The following is a 4,826-nucleotide window of genomic DNA, read 5'->3' on the forward strand; positions in this document are numbered from 1 at the left end:
GCACATAGGAATCTATTTAAAGACTAAAACAGGTACTTGAAGATACCACAAGAATCCTTAGCATCAGTGCTGTTGTTGCCTAAGATCCTTTTCCATGCCAGATTTTTATAAAACCTTTTAGCCGGCCATTTATACATGGTACATAATTCATAAAATATATTACAAACAGTCTCCTTAAACATGTCTGTTTTTTGGCATAGTCGTGCCATAGTTTGCTTCTGGCTTATAAATGTAAAGAGCCTATTATTCCAAAAATACATGTACAAAAATACATGTATTATAAAAACAACAATCTGAATCTAAATGAGAGAATTCTTATATAATGAGAAATCTACTTTTCAAGGCAGATCTCTCAAATGGTTTCCCAGGGCTCAAAAGGCCTTGAGACAGGAAATATATTTTCCCTGTGTGACCTTGGATAATTTACAATTATAACAAATATTAACCTGTTTCCCCAAATCTTTATCACTTTAGGGATGTACGTCTGGGAGCACAGCAGTGAGGATGACGAAGATAGTCTATGGTCAACAGCTGCTACATTCATCACTCTCTTTCTGCTAAGTTTCCTCTACAGTGCAACTATCACAATTGTAAAGGTAAAAGAATCTTCACCTTGATGGCTTGACTTAACAGGATGGTAATAAATAAATGAAAAAATGGTAATGTTGTATTTCTGCTTGCTAATAACCTGCACCAGGCTTTTTTTTAACTATAATAATGCCCAAAGATGTGCTTGCTAGAGGTGTCTTTTTTTCTAATGGAACCCATTAACCCTTTAGTTTTTAGATTTTTTTATAAGAATTTGCAAAATTCGGATATGACATATGTCACCAGCACTCTTTATAACCTTTTGAGAACTATTAATTAACTTCTAAAGTCAAAAAGAAAAAGCTGATGTTTCAGCCCCTCCAAAAACCTTGTCAAAGCTTTAGGCTGGGTTCACACTGCTCCAACATAAAGGTCCCACGACTTTCCCGTACAACATCGGTCAGGATTTGACTTGAGATAACTGCAACTTGGGTCTGTTATGGATTTGTTTGGCTGAAATTGGACCAAAGTCAGACCAGTGTAGTGCAGGAACCTTTTCCAAAGTCGGACCAACACAAGTCGGACCAGTTAAGATGACTCCATTGGAGAATCATTGATTTATACACGTCGTGCAACATGTGCTCTCAAAGTCTGAGCATATGTCGAACCAGTGTAAAGTGGACTAAAACATTGAATTTGACCTTGTGAGTTCTGGTAACATGTATGATACTGAAGAAATTATCATTATCATCAATTACTTTAGCACCCTATCTTTCATTGGCCAGGTATTGTGGAGTGTAACTGTGATATTTGAAACAAGTACATTCTGCTATCTGAAACCGGAAAATTCAAATACATTAGTGCTGTATGTAATAGTATTATGGTTGCTGAACAGCAATGATGATCTTACCAGTGCTAAAAACGTGCTTATGTCTAGGCAGGGGAGGCAGTACTAATTAATAAAGTGACATTGTGCAAAACTGCAAAATTGAGCTAATACATACAGTAAGGAGCCTAAATGTCTTCGTAAGAAACTAGACATCCAAAATGGATGAAACCTTTGTGCCGAAGCCTGTGAGGTTACCTTAGCTCTCATTCTGCTTGTTGACAACCCCGGGCATGAAGCAGTTGCATTGGACGTTTTGTCTCTGACATGCCCTTCATGCAGGTGTAAAGCAAGAAGCACGACAATAACAACTATTTGTGTAAATATTGTGATGTGGGTACTATCATTTTAAGTGAGACATGGGGTGAATTGCTGACCTACTTGCAGGCTGGAGACACTGCCAGTTTATGCATCATGTCCCTGGTACTATTGAGGCTATAACTTACTGTTATTTTTTTTTTTTCTATAGGTAAAATGGTTCATTTCTCGCATTCTTCAGCTTGATAAGGTTGATAAGCATTTTGTTACAGTACTGGATTCAGTTACTCCATGAAGATGTTGATCTATCTATCAAAGAACCCTAGCCAATGAAGTGTGTTAAATACATAGAGATTTTCAGTGGAGCTGTGTATTAATAAATCTTAAATACTGTATAGTGTATTTATATGAGCAGAGCTTGTGTTATTCCCACTACATGTCATATATAAGAAATTTACAGTGTGTATATATTTTTGCACTATATCCATGAAGATATATCACTGAATTAAAAAGAGAGTAAACTCATATTACAAGTTTTCAGCCATACATCTCCACTTTCTGTATGGAAGTTGGTATGTAGGTTGATTGACTAGAAATGGATGCTAAGGGGAGATTGGCTTGGGTTCTCATGTAAGCAACTGTGTCTTGCAGACCTCACCCGGGAATCCTGCCTATTGATCCTGCCTCCACAATATTTGCTAAAGGCAAGTACCTTCTCCTGCCGCCTATCGACCTCAGACTTGCTCTGGAAGTTTCATATCCCTGCTGCTGCTCTCTCCCTGGCCTGCCATGATGAAGGCACAGAAAGGGACAGGCCGCGTGCTGGCTCTAATCTCCTTTAACAACAATAGAAGCAAGGATAAAGTGGTGCGGCTGGAGAAATATGCATGCATACCTACTACATTAGCTTCTACTCAGTGCCCACTGTCACCCACACAGTACCAGGCATCCTCCCAGACAGATCGATGTAGATATGGGTGCTCAGGAGGATCACAGAGGAGCCCACTTTAAACCCCAGGAGACAGATTTGTTTGAGACCCCCAAACCCACACCTAAAGGGCATCAAGGAAGAAATATTCTCTGTGCAACATGGCCACAGCACTAGAGGGTAGAATTAGGTTAGGCAAAGCCCTTGTGCTACAAAAATGAAAGAAAACAGCCAAAAGAATAGACTGCGACAAAAACAGTGTTTGTATAGACAGATTTCCTGAGGGTCGAGTAACTCCCCTACCAAATTTAGGGAGAGATAGCTCATTAATGCTTCTGAAACTACTTCACTACAAAAATAGGGAAATAAACACTGTAAAACCTTGGATTGCGAGCATAATTCGTTCCGGAAACATGCTTGTGATCCAAAGCACTCTTATATCAAAGCAAATTTCCCCATAAGAAATAATGTAAACTCATATGATTCATTCCACAACCATTTATTTATAAGTCTTTCAGTTTATAATCCATAAAAAGATTATAGCAATGTGATAGGTTGTGTAACCATAAAATGTCCATCCACAAATGGCAACCTCCACAAGGGGATTAGAAGCAAAATCCAGCAGGAGCTACAGAGTATAAAAGAGAAGAGAGGCACCTCTAGGTGTAGCAACATGGTTACATTTAATGAAGCTACAACATTTAGCAACTCACATGGTCTATGTGGACAGCTTTCCCCCCGGATATGCCTGCTTTAATCATCAATCATGTGAGTTGCTAAATGTTGTACCATGATTAAATGAAACCAAATTACTACATTTAGAGGCACCTCTCTTCTCTTTTGTACTCAGTTGTGATGTGACGCTACTCATATATCAAGACATTGCTCATTTATCAAGTCAAAATTTATTTAAAAAATGTGCTTGCTTTGCATTCTCATACCAAGTTACTCTCAATTTAAGGTTTTACTGTGTATGTAAAGCTAGATAGCACATAGACATATTCTATAATAGCAAAAAATTTTGTATATGCGCTCTTAGATCGCAGGATACCTAGGCACACAAAGATAGTTATAGGTGCCACATCCTTGATAATGGAATTGGAAAGTAGAAAAGGAAGAAATTTTGGACTTTATTGGCACCGGTATTAAAAAAATATATTTTATTGAAAAAATCACAAAAAAGTATATTTAAACAAAGACATAAAAGAAATATACAAGAATTCACATATATTTTACATACAATAAAATCAGGCGGCAAAGCCTCAAAACCATGTGCAAATGAGAATATATGTGAATTCTTGTATATTTCTTTTATGTCTTTGTTTAAATATACTTTTTTGTGATTTTTTCAATAAAATATATTTTTTTAATACCGGCGCCAATAAAGTCCAAAATTTCTTCCTTTTCTACTTTCATATTCTATACTAGGGCAAAACTCTCCATCTTCCCAGATTTCTCAGCAGAATAGCAAAAGCAGAGGCAATTACATGGAACTTAAAAGAAGGTTGCCACACTTAAAAAAATGGTATGCAATGTTGTATCCTCCCCATCTCAGGGTGGTGGAGAATGTAGAAATTGATTTTTTGACAACCCTGCCACAGCATCCATGTGACTAGATTGGAATAAACTTCACCTTAAAGTGGTTGTAAACCCCTATATATATACCCAGTGAAGTAACTGGCCTCAGGAGATACACAGAGATTAAACAAACCATTATACATCAGCTGTACCTGTCTACCTGCAGTCTTCTCTTCTCTAGTGCTGGATTTTAAAGCTTGTCTGAAAGTTCAGAAAAGAGGGGGTGGAGACCTCTGAAGACCTCAATGAGGACATACACGCCTCTTAGTTGAGCTAAGTACACACTATAGAGGGATATGCTTTGTTCCTATTCTATGTCTGAGGTTTACAACCACCTTATGGTAACTGTAACTGTATGCAGTTGCCAAAACTGTGAATTGCCACTGTTTGGCAAACGAATCACCGAATGTGACTTCTGGTAATCTGTGTCCCACCATGTCTGTCCATATCAATCGTTAAATGGAACTTCAACATTTATGACACATTAAAGCGGAGTTCTAGCCCCCCAACGGAAAAATTAAAAGTCAGCAGCTACACATACACATTAGGACACTTACCTGTCCTGGAATCCAATGATGTCGGCCCACCAGGAGATGTTTCCATTATCACTCGGGTCCTGCCACCACCATAGCCTGTAAGGGAAAAGAG

At 38.0% G+C, this 4,826-nt stretch overlaps 1 long non-coding RNA gene across 1 annotated transcript; it reads left to right on the forward strand.

The window, feature by feature from the left end:
• Positions 1–483: 483 nt before the first annotated feature.
• On the forward strand, positions 484–2,074 carry LOC309544849. Its single transcript, XR_014224863.1, has 2 exons — positions 484–596; positions 1,884–2,074. It is a non-coding gene; the product is annotated as an uncharacterized lncRNA (long non-coding RNA).
• Positions 2,075–4,826: the final 2,752 nt, after the last annotated feature.

Source organism: Pelophylax lessonae (genome assembly GCF_965119305.1).
Source record: "Pelophylax lessonae genome assembly, chromosome: 1".
NCBI lineage: Eukaryota > Metazoa > Chordata > Amphibia > Anura > Ranidae > Pelophylax > Pelophylax lessonae.